The sequence below is a fragment of the Salvelinus alpinus genome, chromosome 2 (assembly GCF_045679555.1).
Source record: "Salvelinus alpinus chromosome 2, SLU_Salpinus.1, whole genome shotgun sequence".
NCBI lineage: Eukaryota > Metazoa > Chordata > Actinopteri > Salmoniformes > Salmonidae > Salvelinus > Salvelinus alpinus.
In genome coordinates this window covers 16048086-16067966 of record NC_092087.1, presented here as the reverse complement: position 1 = coordinate 16067966, position 19881 = coordinate 16048086, and the positions used below count along the sequence as shown (strand labels likewise).

The 19881-nt window shown below is 40.9% G+C and overlaps 1 pseudogene; it reads left to right on the top strand.

The window, feature by feature from the left end:
• Window positions 1-19881, top strand: part of LOC139554763 (guanine nucleotide-binding protein G(s) subunit alpha-like) — an 83046-nt pseudogene that overhangs the window by 7702 nt on the left and 55463 nt on the right.

The window sequence follows — 19881 nt, the reverse complement described above, 5'->3', positions numbered from 1 at the left end:
GTGGAAAAGCAGAATGAAAAAAGCCAAATATGATGTTAATGTGTTGATGTTCTCCGTATCCATAGACAGAAAAATGTTGCAGTGCATGGTGATCGAACAGGTTTCCTGTTATATTCATCAGAGGTGTAGGGAGGGTAAAGTCTGTGAATCCAAAAAATAGTACTTATACAGATGATTAACAAAACATGCACACAACAGTATTCATACCTTGGTTTTTGTGGTAAATATTAATGAAAAAAACTGTTTTGATAAGGGTTTTCATACATATAGTTTGTCCATAATGTAGAGGACTATGGGACTTTCATTGAAGAGGTAAGTGGAGGAGAATGGTACATGTGATCTGTATAACATACCACAACTGACATACCTTTGTATGCCTCCTCGTCTGTATACCTGCAGACACAGACACAAAAGTGAGCAGTTCAGTCATCTGCACCCAATACAGCTAGCCTTCAACATATTCTCATAGCCTACATATTCTTACCTCTTTGTTGATTGATATCAATTGAATTGTGTCCATTTTCTGTTTTAGAAAGATTTGCACAAATATGAACAGATAGATGATATCATCATCAACCCATATCAATTTAGATCATACAAGGGACAAACCTTACCTTAAATTGAGGAGATCTTTACATTTTCAGTTAAGTGCTATCCTCTCAAATTCAAATGTTTCAGTTGGGCAGTTAGGTTTCTGCAAGAACCCCCACTAACTAAGGAGGTTCCTCGATGAACCCCACCTCCTATGGGGTTCTTGGAAGAACCTTTTGGGGGCCATTTTCAGTGCCAAGAACCTTAAGGTTCTTCAAAGAACTTTGAGGATCTTAGAAGAACCCTTGTTGAACCCCTAATTTTTAGAGTGCTCGGGGGCTCCCGAGTGGCACAGTGATCTAAGGCACTGCATCTCAGTGCTAGAGGTGTCACTACAGATCCTGGTTCAATTCCAGGCTGTATCACATCCAGCTGTGATTGGGAGTCCCATAGGTGGCACACAATTGTCCCAGTGTCATCCGGGTTAGGCCGTCATTGTAAATAAGAATTTGTTATTAACTGACTTGCCTAGTTAAATACATTTTGAAAAATACAGAGGGTAGGGTTGGTAATGTTCTCTAGTTGCGTCGTAATTGGCTAAGTGTTCTGTCACTCATGGGGACACTACGTCACTGCAGAATCTACAGGGAGAGCTTTAAAGTTCAAGCCCCTTGGGTGCTGCCATAGATTTACATTAGAAGTGCCCATGCAAGAAGGCTCAAGGTCATTTGCCACAGATCAAATGACATCAAATCACGTTATATCTACCGTAGCTTTGATTGGACTGATCATGTCACCATCATACTTTCAAAATCTTAGCTAGCAAGCTAGACAAGCAGTTGTCATCATGAATCATGTCGACAATAACTGGCAAATCCTTGTCATGTGAAGAGAAATTATAGATAAAACGTAGCGGTGCTCATCGGCCATTGGACATAAACATTACACAACGAGTTGAAAATTGCAAATTCAACAATGAGGGGTTTGGAAGGAATCAGAGAGGGGGGGGGGGGTCCAAGTCTGGGTTTAAGGGTCTCTTTTCAAAGCTTAAAAAGATAAACATTCACATGCAACACAATGGGCCAGAAAAGGTTGAATGTTGAATACAATGGCCACGCTGTCAATCCAGCATGACTTCTGCCGCTTTCAAAATAACTGGAAACTCGGAACTGGGAAATCTCAGACTTCAGTGATTTCAAGACAACTGGGAACCCTGGGGGGGAGAAATGAGCGCCGACTGGGAAAATACGTTTTGAACGGTCATCCAACACTGAATTCCAAGTCGGGAACTCTGGCCTCTTTCTAGAGTTCCGACCTTAAGATCCCTGACCTCATGATTCAAACTTGTTTTTTTCCGATATCCCAGTTGTCTTGAAAGCACCATAAATCCAGAGAATGGTGACAAAATTTGCCCACAAGAAGGACCGCCGCGCCACCTTCCTGTTCAAGTGAGCACAGCACAAGGTGAGTCCAAAAATGTATTGTATTCTGCCGCATAAACTATGTAATATGCAAGGGAGATACGTATACTGTAGCTAAGAAAGTAATACTAAGTGTATGCCTAGTTAAATAAAGGTTAAATAACAAAATGAATGTAAACTGTTAGTAGCCCATGTGCCTCACCCTAATAATTTGGTCCCGTTCCCCCTCATAACTTAACCTACTGTTCTGACTTGGTGGTACACATGTAGGCTATAGCCTGTTTTAGAGAATTGTTATCATCGAGTATTGTAAGAGATTTCATTGTCTGCTTATGTGCCCCCTTTATTTATCCTACTGTTCTGACTTGGTGTACAGGGAGAATACTGTAAGAACGGCCAATGTTCTGAATTCTGTCGCTGTACATTTCAAAAGTACTGAACAAATAGTTATATTCACTAAGTCCGTCTTAGCTCGCTTATTAATGTCTCAATCAAAATTACGGATTGCCTCTTATCTGCTCATCGTTCCCTTATGCCATAGTTTGTACATCTCAATTGTCAGTAGAAACCACATTTGTTTAAGCAAGTCCGCCATATCAGCTATGTTTTAAAAAAAGGCAGTAAATGAGGCTGAATGAACTGTTTTGTTGCCAGACAAGGCTCCACTGATAGCCAGGTGTAGCAGTGGTAAGGATTCACTCCATGGTGCTGAAAAGAAAGTTCTGCTGTTAGGACAGCTTTATGTAGGCCCTAACAGTTTGTTGGCACCGTTTGTTACTGTTATAGTGCAATTAATGTATTGTTTAGTGTTTTGCTGTCTTGTGTAGTGGCTTTGCTGGCATGCATATAATTGTTTTTGTTGAGTTTGCCCCATCAAGATTTACATGCTAAAATCGCCACTGCTCAAATCCTAGAATCCAGTGTGATTGCTGAGAAGCATCAGTTATGAGACAACTGCCCCGTACTGGCAAGAGTTGGGCATTGCATTTGAATGTAGAATACTGAATCTTTTTTGCTCATCGATAAAAGTAAAATATATATATTGCCATACAGTCTTTAACTACTTTTCACCTCAGTTGGGAATTTTCACTATCACTTAATCATATGTAACTATTCTATTAGTTTTGCTGCGAAATAATTGGGCACAGGTTGAAGGGCTTAGACATTTTCTCATTTGTACATACACAATACAGAGAATTGCCCTGTATTATGAGGGAAACGTCCATTAAAGGAACAGGGGGGTCAATGAATTCCACACAGCAATGCTCTATAGTAAAACATTTGAACCACACCTTAGCCACGGGAAGCTGCATTTTGTGAACTCCTTGCTCTCTTTCAGTGGTCATATTTCATGCATGAAGTGGCCTAAAACCTATGCAGTTACATGTGTAATTACAGTGTAGGTACACATTGTAACAGTTTACAATGTAAGTATATGGGTTTTATGCTTCTTAATGCGAAGTTGAATCAAATAATCACATTTTCACATTTAACCTTGTATGTATAGTACACATATCCAACCTTTTGGGGGATGAAAATGTATCTGCTATTTGCACAATTCTGTTGGAAATGTTGAAGGGGTTTCCACCTGAAATGTAAGCATCTTTCAGAGCCTCATCATGATGTACAGGTACCTGCCAAAATAATGGAAAAGCTTAAGTAAATGAGGGATACAAATTCTATTGAAAACACGGGCTTCCATACTGGTGTGGTTCCTGAGTTAATTAAGCAGTTAAAATCCCATGCTTAGGGCCATGTTTAAAATGCTGGGCTGGCCATTATTTTGGCTACCATGGCTATGCCACCATAAGATGACAATGCCCCCATACACAAGGCACTAGTGGTCACTGAATGGTTTGATGGGCATGAAAACAATGTAAACCATATGACATGGTCAGTCACCAAGGTCTCGACCCAATTGAACACTTTTGGGAGATTCTGGAGAGGCGCATGAGACAGCGTTGTTCCACCACCATCAACAAAACACCAAATTATGTAATTTTTCATGGAAATATGGTGTCACATGCCTCCAATAAAGTTCCAGAAACTCGTAGAATCTATGCCAATGTGCATTGAAGTTATTCTGGCTTGTGGTGGCCCAAAGCCATATTAAGACGCTTTATGTTGGTGTTTCCTTTATTTTGGCAGTTACCTGTAGATTTTGAAGGTTGACGTCTTTTAGGCCTTTGGAGATGAACTACTCACACCATGCTGCAATAGTGATGATGATGGGATGGTTAAAGAAAATATACCGGCCTGTATGATGGTTAAAGAAAATATACCGGCCTGTATGATGGTTAAAGGAAATATACCGGCCTGTATGATGGTTAAAGAAAATATACCGGCCTGTATGATGGTTAAAGGAAATATACCGGCCTGTATGATGGTTAAAGAAAATATACCGGCCTGTATGATGGTTAAAGGAAATATACCGGCCTGTATGATGGTTAAAGGAAATATACCGGCCTGTATGATGGTTAAAGAAAATATACCGGCCTGTATGATGGTTAAAGGAAATATACCGGCCTGTATGATGGTTAAAGAAAATATACCGGCCTGTATGATGGTTAAAGGAAATATACCGGCCTGTATGATGGTTAAAGAAAATATACCGGCCTGTATGATGGTTAAAGAAAATATACCGGCCTGTATGATGGTTAAAGAAAATATACCGGCCTGTATGATGGTTAAAGAAAATATACCGGCCTGTATGATGGTTAAAGAAAATATACCGGCCTGTATGATGGTTAAAGAAAATATACCGGCCTGTATGATGGTTAAAGGAAATTTACCGGCCTGTATGATGGTTAAAGAAAATATACCGGCCTGTATGATGGTTAAAGAAAATATACCGGCCTGTATGATGGTTAAAGGAAATATACCGGCCTGTATGATGGTTAAAGGAAATATACCGACCTGTATGATGGTTAAAGAAAATATACCGGCCTGTATGATGGTTAAAGAAAATATAGCGGCCTGTATGATGGTTAAAGGAAATATACCGGCCTGTATGATGCTTAAAAAAAAATATACCGGCCTGTATGATGCTTAAAGAAAATATACGGGCCTGTATGATGGTTAAAGAAAATATACGGGCCTGTATGATGGTTAAAGAAAATATACCGGCCTGTATGATGGTTAAAGAAAATATACCGGCATGTATGATGGTTAAAGAAAATATACCGGCCTGTATGATGGTTAAAGAAAATATACCGGCCTGTATGATGGTTAAAGGAAATTTACCGGCCTGTATGATGGTTAAAGAAAATATACCGGCCTGTATGATGGTTAAAGGAAATTTACCGGCCTGTATGATGGTTAATGAAAATATACCGGCCTGTATGATGGTTAATGAAAATATACCGGCATGTATGATGGTTAAAGGAAATATACCGGCCTGTATGATTGTTAAAGGAAATATACCAGCCTGTATGATGGTTAAAGGAAATTTACCAGCCTGTATGATGGTTAAAGGAAATATACCGGCCTACATTTTTTTATTTACACAAAACAGTGGGATACTCATCTGACCATATGAGCTGAAGGACTTCCTAGTTTACAAAATAAGTTCAAAAACACTAACGGAAGAATTTGAGCTCTGATATTAGTCTGTCATTGTTATTGACAACACACATGACCATAGGTTACACAAATTATAATTGGGCAACTATCAAATAACCATAGACATAGTCATTTTTTAGAGAACTTACATAGATTGTATATTGCTGTGATTCAGAAACAGACCCCTGGTGTCTTCACGCCACATACTCATACAGTCTGTGCTGTGGTCAGATACATGTTGTTAAATGGAGTGGGAAATCTGATCACAATGTGGGCACATTTATTTTCAAGCACGCTAATAGAGGCTGGTATTTTTTAAGGCTGGGCTGATATGTCCCATATTTGGAAATTGCAAGACCCAGTAAAGCAGTAAATTTAGTAAGCCTATAACTGGCAAGAAGTGCAATGTGTTTTTATTATTCATATCTACAAATTAATCCATAAACAAATGTATATTAATATACTTGCATTCTTTATAAAGGGGTGGTTTATAATTAGGTTATTATTAATTTAAAGATGGTTTAAAATAAATGAATACAAATGGTTAAAATGGTGTACTTATTTGGTGCTTGCAAAATAGTAAGAAGTTTCAACCAGTTTTAAACTACCCCTTTACAAATCCTTTTATGTTTTTTATTTTATTTCCACTAAAACATTCAGCGGTTTAGAGAGGGAATAAAGAAGTCAAGAGTGAATAGAGATCCGGCAAGTATTAATACATTCTGTGTATCCATGTTATAATGGTTACGATGCATCTGTTGTGCTACAGTAGTCCACTTGCCCTGTATGCACGATCAGTTCTTCAAAGAGGGCGCCTTTTCTCTTCGGAATAGCAACTTCATGACGTTTTGGGCAATCATGTGATTACACTCTGGTCTTTCCCAGGGTTCAGTGAGAGCTGTTTGCCCCACCCCATCTCTTTAACGCTTTCTATATCAATGTACAATTCTCAGAGAAAAGGAAAAAATGCACATAAATACTTCAAAGAAACGAATCTATTCACATTTATGCAAGAGCAGATCTGGCCTTTACATGAAAAAATAACTGTCATCGTTGGATTAATTGTTATATCGGCCTACCGCGGTATGTTCATATATCGATATGCACATATATCCAGGCTTAGGCTACCATACGAATTCAAAAGGAATACAAAGCTTAGACTGACAGCGGGCTCTACCCGCGAGAAAAACAAGAAAATAACGAATGATTTTCATAAATATACCTGAATCGGGGAAATTGCATTGCATACAACAAAACCTACTGAAGGCAATGTTCGCCTAGAAAAGCTTACCGATGTGAGGAGAAATACAAATTACAGCGGTAAAGAAAAAGACCGAGAGAAGGGCCTTTTTGATCTGGACAAACCCCAAAAGCAACCAACATCTGTGACGAGGAGGGGAATTAAATTAATATCATTGACTAAAACAGGATATATTTGACAAAGTTACAACAAAAACGTTTTGTCTTGGATTTAAAATACATTCGGATGAAGAAGGAAACCCTGCATAATTATCCACATGCAGTCATTTTAGTGGAAATATTAATATTTTTTTATCTACCCTCTGTATCTGCTTTGCCTGTCACGCTGGGGCTGAGGACGGATTGAACAAGAAAAAGGGAAATACGCAAATGTTTTGAATGGCAGTAGTCAGAATTCTACGAGTGAAACCAATGATGGATTCTAGATGAGACCTTTGCTAGAATTCAGTGTGGATTTCAGCTCTACGGCAACACGTCTTGGGAATCCCAACTCGAGATCATTTATGTACATTGTAACGCTGAAGGATAATATTCAACACTGACATGAATCTTGATGACTATATTGCGGATTTACAGTGAACACATAATAGGAATCAACTGTCTGAGAGGGCGGCCTGAGTGTCGTGATTAGTACCACCACTCTGTTCTCACTGAATGGTCTATTATAGCCGATAGATATTTAACACTAATAACTGAGATAAAGGCTACGGCTTGGGTTGGTCTTGATCTTCCGCAGGTTTCAGTGGTTTTAGTCTGCAACTGGCAATACAAATGTCACCCATCTTGAGCAAGGTGTCTTTCTCTTGGCCCAATCTAGGAATCTAGAAATTATTTATTATATTAATCCCCCCTCCCCCGAACCTTTTTATTGGGTTTTTGGGAAGATGGGTTGTCTGGGCAATAGTAAATCCGAAGACCAACGTAATGAGGAGAAGACACAGAGGGAAGCTAACAAAAAGATAGAGAAACAGCTTCAAAAAGACAAACAGATATACCGAGCTACTCACCGGCTTCTGCTGTTAGGTAGGTTTCTGACATTGGTTAAGTATTTCATGCCATGTTTAATGTGGGTATCCCAGCCATATACCTATTGTGGCATTTGAGGATGACAAGGGTCTGACATGGTAAATGACCGTATTGTATGTAGGCCCATGTTCTTCCTAGGCAGTCCATTAAACCAAGACTCTTCTATTTGTTTTATTGCAATGGGTTTTACGTGTGGTTTTGCTGTCATTTTCGATAGGAGTTTGTTCTTGTAAAAGGCTTACACTGACAACACGTGTGTCATTGCACACCTGTCATTTCAAGCAGCTGTTCATGAAAAGCCACCAAAAGGATTTGCACCCTTATTTTGCAACATTGTTTCTTTTTCCAGAGCAACATTGTTGCATATGATGCCACCTGACTAGTGGAATTATTGCTTGTGGTGTAAGCCTAGCAATGTGAATATTACTGTGAATATTACTGTGACATTGTGAACACGATGATAATGGCCCTTTTACTGTTTGAAAAGACTCCCTGGAATTTCAACCTGTTTTGGTGGGATTGAGCTTTGGGGTAAATAAGAAAGATAAAAAACAGAGTTCCAAACCTCTCTGCCAATAACAGCTCATTTTCTGTTTTCCCCTCCCTAAGACCACTCCCAAACAGTCCTAGCAAAATTGCTTGAGAAATTGCTCTTTGCTAAGAAGCTATTTTTGTTTATTTTTGACCATTTTAATTGAAAACAATCACAGTAAAGTAGTTAATTGTTACACAGAATTATTTGATATTGAGATAAAAACATCTGTATAGTTAGCACGTTTTCTGCAATTCTACACATTTTGCCATGGGACAGAGACATTTCCTGCAATTCTACAAAATGTTTCTTCATATGATATCTGACTGAGAGTGACTAACAAAATCAATGGTGGCTCCGGAGGTCAGGACCTCTGGGCACATGCCATACGTCCCCGGCCAGTATTCGGCCATGATTACAACAAGTTTGGATAGCTGGCTAGACCAACCACTGATCTTTTCCTTTAACTGGCTTGATTTGGTAGGCTCATCTTTGGAGCAATTTAATCGCCATTGGCATACAAACAGCATGAAATCACGTTCTAAGTTTTTGACCTTACAGTATTAGGCCTAATAACAATAGTGACAATGACTAGGGTCCCTATTAACTTATCCAAAAACAACATTCTTCATTCACTAAAATAATTCACATTCTTTGGACACAATAATTCAACAAAACCATGTTCACCATACAAAACACAAATAAATGTAAGAGCTGCATATTTATTCCAATTCATTTTTTTTTTGCTGCACAGTAAGAATGTGTTTGACCGGATCCCGGAAACCTGGTTACCATTTTGGATTTTATAGGGGCCTAGGTATTTATGACAAGACTACCTAGTCAACTCGCTACATTATTGGTGTGTTTTTCCCTTGGAGAGAAGTAAAAAAATAAAATTAAAATTAAAAAAAGATGCTCAGGCCCAAGTTAGGATGTGGTCTGTTTGCTTTTCATTTTCATTTAGCAAGTAGCATGTTGTTAGCACGAAGGAGCAACGTTTGTTCTCTCCGTTCCTCAATGTGTGGGGAATGACTGTTCCGAATATCCCAGAATGTTCCCAGCATTCCATGTCCCGTGGTTAGTGGACAGTCATCACTAGAGGTTAGGATTTCTTCCTGACCATGTTATCTAACCAGGAAACACTCTGGGACCTAGTTGTAGTAGGTTATAACTTGGTTGAACACTGAAGTAATGTGTGATTTGCATGCCTAGAATTTAGCACAAGGGAATGTATATCGCCCTAAAGAAAGGTCTTTAGATTTATCTTCCTGTTCTCTCTGTTTGTAGGTGCTGGTGAATCTGGGAAGAGCACGATAGTCAAACAGATGCGAATATTGCATGTGAATGGCTTCAATGCAGAGTAAGTATTATTTCCCGTCATTTCATAAATCTTTGCAGAACCGTGTCAAGCACTGATTATTTTGTGCCACTGAAGGCTTGGGCCGGGACCATACCAGTATAGCAATATTCTTTTCATGGAAAAAATGAAAAACCGAAGCAGGTCAAAGTCTTTGGTCCTTTTAAATAAATGTGACTCTGGATGACAAAATAATTAATGTTTGTTTCCAACATTAGGGCTGTTTTCTTAAAGAAGTTCAATCCGCTTCGTGTTTTGTTTACTTGCACGAGACTAATGAGTATCGCGATGCTGGTATCGTCGCAGCCTTTACTGAAGCCCATAGGGTTCTTACTCCTTTTATATTACACAGACTTTAAACTGGTAACCGAGGTCCTAGGATTCTCTGAGGCTGATTATTTGTTTCGATTTTACATCTTTATAATCTGGGTGGTTCAAGCCCTGACTGCTGATTGGCTGACAGCCGTGGTATATCAGACCGTATACCGCGGGTATGACGAAACATTTATTTTTACTGCTCTAATTACGTTGGTAACCAGTTTATAATAAGGCACCTTGGGGGTTTGTGATAAACTCAGCAAAAAAAGAAAGGTCCTCTCACTGTCAACTGCGTTTATTTTCAGCAAACTTAACATGTGTAAATATTTGTATGAACATAACCAGATTCAACAACTGAGACATAAACTGAATAAGTTCCACAGACATGTGACTAACAGAAATTGAATAGTGTCCCTGAACAAGGTGGGAGTCAAACTCAAAAGTAACAGTCAGTATATGTTGTGGCCACCAGCTGCATTTAATACTGCAGTGCATCTCCTCCTCATGGACTGCACCAGATTTGCCAGTTCTTGCTGTGAGATGTTACCCCACTCTCCCACCAAGGCACCTGCAAGTTCCCGGACATTTCTGGGGGGAATGGCCCTAGCCCTCACCCTCCGATACAACAGGTCCCAGACGTGCTCAATGGGATTGAATTCCAGGCTCTTTGCTGGCCATGGCAGAACACTGACATTCCTGTCTTGCAGGAAATCACACACAGAACTAGCAGTATGGCTTGTGGCATTGTCATGCTGGAGGGTCATATCAGGATGAACCTGCAGGAAGAGTACCACATGAGGAGGGAGGATGTCTTCCCTGTAACGCACAGCGTTGAGATTGCCTGCAATGACAACAAGCTCAGCCCGATGATGCTGTGACACACCGCCTCAGACCATGACGGATCCTCCACCTCCAAATCGATCCCGCTCCAGAGTACAGGCCTCGGTGTAACGCTCATTCCTTCATCGATAAACATGAGCCCGACCATCACCCCTGGTGAGACAAAACCACGACTCGTCAAGAGAAGAGCACTTTTTGCCAGTCCTGTCTGGTCCAGCGACGGTGGGTTTGTGCCCATAGGCAACGTTGTTGCCGGTGATGTCTGGTGAGGACCTGTCTTACAACAGACCTACAAGCCCTCAGTCCAGCCTCTCTCAGCCTATTGCGGACAGTCTGAGCACTGATGGAGGGATTGTGCGTTCCTGGTGTAACTCGGGCAGTTGTTGTTGCCATCCTGTAACTGTGTGATGTTCGGATGTAGCGATCCTGTGCAGGTGTTGTTACACGTGGTCTGCCACTGCGAGGACGATCAGCTGTCCATTCTGTCTCCCTGTAGTGCTGTCTTAGGCGTCTCACAGTACGGGCATTGCAATTTATTGCCCTGGCCACATCTGCAGTCCTCATGCCTCCTTGCAGCATGCCTAAGGCACGTTCACGCAGATGAGCAGGTACCCTGGGCATCTTTCTTTTGGTGTTTTTCAGAGTCAGTAAAAAAGCCTCTTTAGTGTCCTAAGTTTTCATACCTGTGACCTTAATTGCCTACCGTCTGTAAGCTGTTAGTGTCTTAACGACCTTTCCACAGGTGCATGTTCATTAATTGTTTATGGTTCATTGAACAAGCTTTGGAAACAGTGTTTAAACCCTTTACAATGAAGATCTGTGAAATGATTTAGATTTTTATGAATTATCTTTACAAGACAGGGTTCTGAAAAAGGGCCATTTCTTTTTTTTGCTGAGTTTATATTGCCAGTATACCACAGCTAAGGGCTGTGTCCAGGCAGTCCGCCATGCGTCGTGCCTAAGAACAGCCCTTCGCCGTGGTATATTGGCCACATACCACACCCCCTCGTGGCTTATTAAATAAATAGATACCGTAGTATATGGCTTGAATGGCAATCTCACACTGGCATTCACCCCAATCAGGTTGAATAGACAAGAGGGTTCACACTTCCTTTTAACCTGGGGGTGGCATTTTCATTTTCATTCCGGGTCCACCACGTTCAGGACCACAGTCAAAATGTACAAATGCCTTTTCATAAATATTGAGGTTCAGCTTGTTTAGGGGTGAGAGCGTACCTGCCATGGTCCCGTGTGGTTCAGTTGGTAGAGCATGACACTTGCAACGCCAGGGTTGTGGCTTCAATTCCCACAGGGGACCAGTATGTAAATGTATGCACTCTCTACTGTAAATCACTTTGAATAAGAGTGTCTGCTAAATGACTCAAATGTAAATGTAGCAGCAGATACAGGTTGTTACCTTGACAACAGAATTACACATACTGATATCATCAGTGAGATCTCCTGAAGTAAGAGGCATTGTAAGTGTTGTTGTCAAATGATATGCATACTCTAGCATACAAAATAAATAAAAAAGTGACAAGGTAGCAGGGAACAGTAAATTCACTGTGAGGGTATGTGCGAGTGTGATGGCGAACTTTGGCTAATGCATATTCACCTGTTTCTTGCAATGTAGCTACATTTACAATGATCTTGGGTGTGCAATTCCACCCCACCCCAGAGAGTATATGAACGTTTGTCGCCAGAGACGTGGTGTTTGTTATGACTATAGGTGAAACTGCTTGAGTTAATTGATAATATTTACAAAGTGTATTGCTCTATAAATTGCCTATTTTAAGTGCTTGGTTAGATGGCACCAATTATTCAACAGATCCTTGAAATAGTTTTTGAATCGTTTGAAATCACATGCATAGCCTACTGCGTTCAGGCTAGTGGGTCTTCTTGTAACCCTGCTCATCGAGAGAAAATGCTGACGTTTTTGGTTTCACGAACTTCTTTTCATAGCCAGTATAGTATGGCATATAGTATGGCAACAGCAATACTGTAGGACCTCTCATTAAAAACAGTCATTTGCCTTAAGCTTTTGTTTCCCAACAATATGACTTCACTCAGGTTCCATTTCCGTGGGTTTCAGGTTACATACAGTGGCTGTATTGTTCATTTTACTGGTCATGATTCTGACCACTTCTGACCACTTGTTGGACGTACAAGAACGACTGTTCCTACATGACATACGCAACATATAATACCTCATAGAAATAGTGCAATTTAAAAACATAGTAGGTCAAAATTACATACACACACACACACACACACACACTTGCTGTAACGGTTGTTCTCCTCCTCGTCTGAGGAGGAGCATGGATCGGACCAAAACGCAGCGTGTGTGGAATACATGATGAATTTATTTAAACAAGACTAACACGAAGCACACTTGAGAAATTACAAAACAATAAACGACATAGACCGACCTGAACATGAGAACTTACAGACCACGAAGAACGCACGAACAGGAACAGACTAGACAAACGAAACAGTCCCGTGTGGTACATACACTGACACGGAAGACAATCACCCACCAACAAACGGTGTGAACAGCCTACCTTAATATGGTTCTCAATCAGAGGAAACGTCAAACACCTGCCCCTGATTGAGAACCATATAAGGCTAAATAACAATGAACCTAAACATAGAAACAAATAACATAGAATGCCCACCCAGCTCACGTCCTGACCAACTAAACAAAGCTAAACAAAGGAAAATAAGGTCAGGAACGTGACACTTGCACACACATCAGCCAGTCAGTCAGTCCATAGCAGGGACCGTATACAGATTGTATTGATGGTCAATTCAGGACAGATGTTGTCCGGGTTTGTGTTCCACAGCTAGACACCCTGGTGTAGCCTATTGATAAATATATGGAAGGAGGGGATCTCTATCGTTCTTGCTTCAGTTCCGTGTTGTTGCCTCAGCCTGCCCCTCAGGCTAGAATGTTGTACCTACCTACTGGAAGTGGGACAGGCAGTGCCAGTCAGTACAAGGTGCTGGAGAGTGGGATGAGGAGGACAGAAGGCGATGGGAGGTGGGGAGTGACAGAATGATAGGGAGAGAGGATGATAAGGGAGAGGAGTGGAATGGCAGAGGTGAGAAGAGATTGGTATGGCAGTTTATTTTAAACGGGGTGTTTTCGGGGTCTTGGTGTGAGGAATGTAGTGGAGCCTCCTCTCAGTTGTACAGTGCACTGCTTTTACTCTGTCACTGAAACTCCTACATTCTGTCAGCCCAGCTACACATACTGATGAAATGCATGAAGAACGCACTATTCATCTATCTATCCAAATTAAATTGTCTCTCTATCATCCATCAATGCATGAGCCCCATAGAAAAATCATTGGCAACCTTTTTTTATGGATGCAAAATCTGTGTGGTCGGGCCTTTGTTTAGGGTTTGCAGACTTCGTCAATGAGTAAAGATTGCCAATCTGCCATTCTTCTTTTCCATGTCAAGCATTGCTACACCTTTATGGTGATTTTGATGACATGAAGGTGCTATGCTGTTATACACTGACTTCCTCATTATGGTGATTCTAAATATCTATTTTCATGCTTCACAGGGAGAAAAAACAGAAAATTCAAGACATTAAAAACAACATAAAAGAAGCTGTAGAGGTCAGTGCTGTTTACTGCTGATTTCTCCCTCTTGGTTACATTGTTTACATGAGTCATCAGTACTAGTATCCCAATAGAGGAAATCTTTAATACATTTCAAGATTTACAAAAACATACATTTTTTTTCTGTAGATTTTGTAAATCAAGCTTTTTCTATTTTTCCTCCATTCCAGACTATAGTGACAGCCATGAGTACACTGACACCCCCAGTCCGGTTAGCCAACCCAGCACACCAGTTCCGAATCGAATACATCCTAAACCTAGTAAATCAGAAGGATTTTGAATTTACATCGGTAAGTATTTTTCTAATTAATAACTACTTATTCTCCCTGTCATGTTGGCATGTTTCCGGGTTGTTCTCTGATGGTACACGTTTAGCTCAGTGGGCTAACACAGACTAGTTCAAACCCTAATTGGATACTGCAGTCTCATTCTGGGTTCTTGCCCCAAAGAAACATTTTCACCTCAAACTGTTGAAACTATGAACATTAGTCAAACTGGCTGCTAACGTGATATAGGTCTATGTGTTTGAATTTAAGGCAGGATGGAATAGATCCAGTCAGTGAATGGAGGAATAGGACCAGTCAGAGAATGGAGGAATAGACCCAGTCAGAGAATGGAGGAATAGACCCAGTCAGAGAATGGAGGAATAGACCCAGTCAGAGAATGGAGGAATAGACCCAGTCAGAGAATGGAGGAATAGACCCAGTCAGAGAATGGAGGAATAGACCCAGTCAGAGAATGGAGGAATAGACCCAGTCAGAGAATGGAGGAATAGACCCAGTCAGAGAATGGAGGAATAGACCCAGTCAGAGAATGGAGGAATAGACCCAGTCAGAGAATGGAGGAATAGACCCAGTCAGAGAATGGAGGCATAGACCCAGTCAGAGAATGGAGGAATAGACCCAGTCAGAGAATGGAGGAATAGACCCAGTCAGAGAATGGAGGAATAGACCCAGTCAGAGAATGGAGGAATAGACCCAGTCAGAGAATGGAGGAATAGGACCAGTCAGAGAATGGAGGAATAGACCCAGTCAGAGAATGGAGGAATAGACCCAGTCAGAGAATGGAGGAATAGACCCAGTCAGAGAATGGAGGCATAGACCCAGTCAGAGAATGGAGGAATAGACCCAGTCAGAGAATGGAGGAATAGACCCAGTCAGAGAATGGAGGAATAGACCCAGTCAGAGAATGGAGGAATAGGACCAGTCAGAGAATGGAGGAATAGACCCAGTCAGAGAATGGAGGAATAGACCCAGTCAGAGAATGGAGGAATAGACCCAGTCAGTGAATGGAGGAATAGGACCAGTCAGAGAATGGAGGAATAGGACCAGTCAGTGAATGGAGGAATAGGACAATAAGTTCCTAGAGGAACATCACATCAGCCATGAAAGCTAATACAGAATGGTGTCTGTCTGTTTTGTGGTTCAGTAATTAGCAGGTTTGCTCTCCTTGGGATGCTCACAATTGAATGAGGCTCTCACCTGAGAGATGCATGGCCTGTGCCTGTTAACACTGATTGTGTTTAATAACACTAAATGGGTCTGATGGGAGTTCCCCTCTGAACCACCAGGACCCTCAGGGATTCCTTCCAAACTGCCTGTTCCCAGGATAGGCAGACAGACAGACAGACAGGCAGGCAAACAGGCAGGATAAGCAGGCAGGCAGGATAAGCAGTTTTCCTATTCTGAATCAGAAGTTGCAACTTTAGGTGAGAGTTTGCCCCCCAATCCCCCCTTCTGTAAAACTTGTAAATATTGACTTTAAATTGTGACTTCCTGTATTATACTGATGCTAAAATGTTTATTCTACTGAGCCACTGTTCATATTCTTATCTTGTATTATTTCTTATTGTTGTTGCATTGTCGAAGGAACCTGCAAGTAAGCATTTCATTGGACGGTGTATACCATGTGTATCCCATACATACGACTAAAACGTGAAACTTGGTGAGAATTTGCCCTGATGCTTTCTATAGATTTGAAGATATTTTATATGGTCTGTTGCTGTGCCAAAGGAATCTATGCCAATCTACACTAAATAAAGTGCATTCGGAAAGTATTCAGACCCCTTGACTTTTTCCACATTCTGTTGTGTTACAGCCTTATTCTGAAATGGATTTAAAAAATAATAATTCTCCATCAATCTACACACAATACATAATGACAAACCAGAAATATTACTTTTACATAAGTATTCAGACCTGTTACTCAGTGCTTTGTTGAAGCACCTTTGGCAGTGATTACAGCCTCGAGTCTTCTTGGGTATGGCACGACAAGCTTGTCACTCCAGTATTTGGGGAGTTTCTCCCATTCTTCTCTGAAGATCCTCTGAAGCTCTGTCAGATTGGATGGGGAGAGTCGCTGCACAGCTATTTTCAGGTCTCTCCAGAGATGTTTGATCGAGTTCAAGTCCGGGCTCTGGCAGGGCCACTCGAGGACATTCAGAGACTTGTCCTGAAGACACTCCTGCGTCGTCTTGGCTGTGTGCTTAGGGTCGTTGTCCTGTTGTTAGGTGAACCTTCACCCCAGTCTGAGGTCCTGAGCGCTCTGGAGAAGGTTTTCATCAAGGATCTCTCTGTACTTTGCTCCATTCATCTTTCACTCGATCCTGTCTAGTCTCCAAGTCCCTGCCGCTGAAAAACATCTCCACAGCATGATGCTACCACCACCATGCTTCACTTTAGGGATGGTGCCAGGTTTCCTCCAGATGTGATGGCAGGTAGCCTAGTGGTTAGAGCGTTGGGCCAGTAACCGAAAGGTTGCTGGATTGAATCCCCAAGCTGTTGTTCTGCCCCTGAACAAAGCAGTTAACTCAGTTCCCCGGTAGGCCGTCATTGTAAATAAGAATTTGTTCTTGCCTAGTTAAATAAAGGTTACACGTGACGCTTGGCATTCAGGCCAAAGAGTTCAATCTTGGTTTCATCAGACCAGAGAATTTTGTTTCTCATGGTCAGAGTCCTTTAGGTGCCTTTTGGCAAACTCCAAGTGGGCTGTCATGTGCATTTTACTGAAGAGTGGCTTCTGTCTGGCCACTCTACCATAGTCCTGATTGATGGAGTGCTGCAGAGATGGTTGTCCTTCTGGAAGGTTCTCCCATCTCCAAAGAGCAACTCTGAGACAATTCCTTCAGCCTCATGGCTTGGTTTTTGCTCTGACATTTACTGCTAACTCTGGGACCTTATAGAGGCAGGTGTGTGCCTTTCCAAATCATTTCCAATCAATTGAATTGACCATATGTGGACTCCAATCAAGTTGTAGAAACATATCAAAGGTGATCAATGGAAACAGGATACACCTGAGCTCAATTTCGAGTCTCATATCTAAGGGTCTGAATACTTATGTAAATAAGGTATTTCTGTTTTTTATTTTGAATACATTTGCAAACATTTCAAAAACCTGTCTTTGTCATTATGGGGTATTGTGTGTAGATTGATGAGGATTTATTATTTATTTAATCCATTTTAGAATAAGGCTGTAATGTAAAAAAAAAAATGAAAAAAGTCAAGGGGTCTGAATACTTTCTGAATGCACTGTATATGGTGGATTGGAATGTCTGTGGCTTCTGACTACTCTTCTGAAGCATCTAACTCATTATATTAATGTGGGTTTGTGTGTGTTTGGCCAGAGAAGACTATCTGATTGGCTGCTGCCGCCTCCTCCTCCCTCTCACCCTCCCCCCTATCTCCTTGCCCTAGGCTAGGGCCTACCAGGAACCAGTCTGACTGGTTGACTCTGTCTGCCGCTTCGCTCCGCTCTGCTTAGGGTTCTGAAAGGGAACAGGGACACGGCCTGGGACAGGAAACCTGAGCTTAGCCAATGCCTTGAATATACTGACTACATGTGTCTTCCTTTTCTTTAATATAATATAATTTCATGAAATCACAAGTCCAATACAGCAAATGAAAGATAAACATCTTGTGAAACCAGCCAACATGTCCGATTTTTAAAATGTTTTACAGCGAAAACACAACATATATTTATGTTAGCTCACCACAATATCCAAAAACACACCGCCATTTTTTCACAGAAAAGATAGCTTTCACAAAACCCACAAATAGAGATAAAATTAATCACTAACCTTTGAACAACTTCATCAGATGACAGTCATATGACATCATGTTATACAATACATTTATGTTTTGTTCGATTATGTGCATATTTATAGCCACAAATCGTGGTTTTACATTGGCGCCATGTTCAGAAATGGCTCCAAAATAGCGAAAGTAATTACAGATAGCAATGTGAAATACAGAAATACTCATCATAAACTTTGATGAAAGATACATGTTTAACATATAATTAAAGATACACTGGTTCTTAATGCAACCGCTGTGTTAGATTTAAAAAATAACTTAGTAAAAAGCACAGCATGCAATAATCTGAGACAGCGCTCAACCATTCTCCGCCATGTTGGAGTCAACAGAAGTACAAAATTACATCATAAATATTCCCTTACCTTTGATGATCTTTCATCAGAATGCAGTGCCAGGAATCCTAGTTCCACAATAAATCGTTTTTTGGTTTTATAATGTCCATTACTTCTGTCGAATTAGCAACTTTGGCTAGCATGTGTAGTTCACGTGTCCATCGAACTTTACGCTAATGAACAAAAACGTCAAAAAGTGATATTACAAATCGAATAAACTGGTCAAACTCAGTTGAGAATCAATCTTCAGGATGTTTTTCTCATATATATCCAATAACATCCCAAACGGAGCATTTCTTCATGTCTATCTAACGCGCATTGCAGACAAGGACATCACATGCGTAGTGTGCGTGGCCAAGAACTGGCAATATGCCTGACCAGTCACTCCATTGGCTCTTATCCGGTCCCACATGAAGCTATATGCTTCATTCCACGTTCTACTGCCTGTTGACATCTAGTGGAAGGCGTATGAAGTGCATACAGATCCATAAATATAAGGCAATTGAATAGGCGATGCCTTTCACAGCGACCCATTTCAGAATTTTCACTTCCTGTTTGGAAGTTTGCCTGCCATATGAGTTCTGTTTTACTCACAGATATAATTCAAACAGTTTTAGAAACTTCAGAGTGTTTTCTATCCAATAGTAATAATAATATGCATATCATATGATCTAGGACAGAGTACGAGGCCGTTTAATTTGGGCACAAATTCATCCAAAAGTAAAAATGTTGCCCCCTATCCCTAAGAAGTTTTAAAGAGTTTGGTTTCTTCTACTGTACGTACTGGCCTTTTCTCTCAGTGAACTTCTGTCCATGTCTCAGGGAACTTCTGTCCATGTCTCAGTGAACTTCTGTCCATGTCTCAGTGAACTTCTGTCCACGTCTCAGTGAACTTCTGTCCACGTCTCAGTGAACTTCTGTCCACGTCTCAGTGAACTTCTGTCCACGTCTCAGTGAACTTCCTCAACCCATATGTTCGTTGT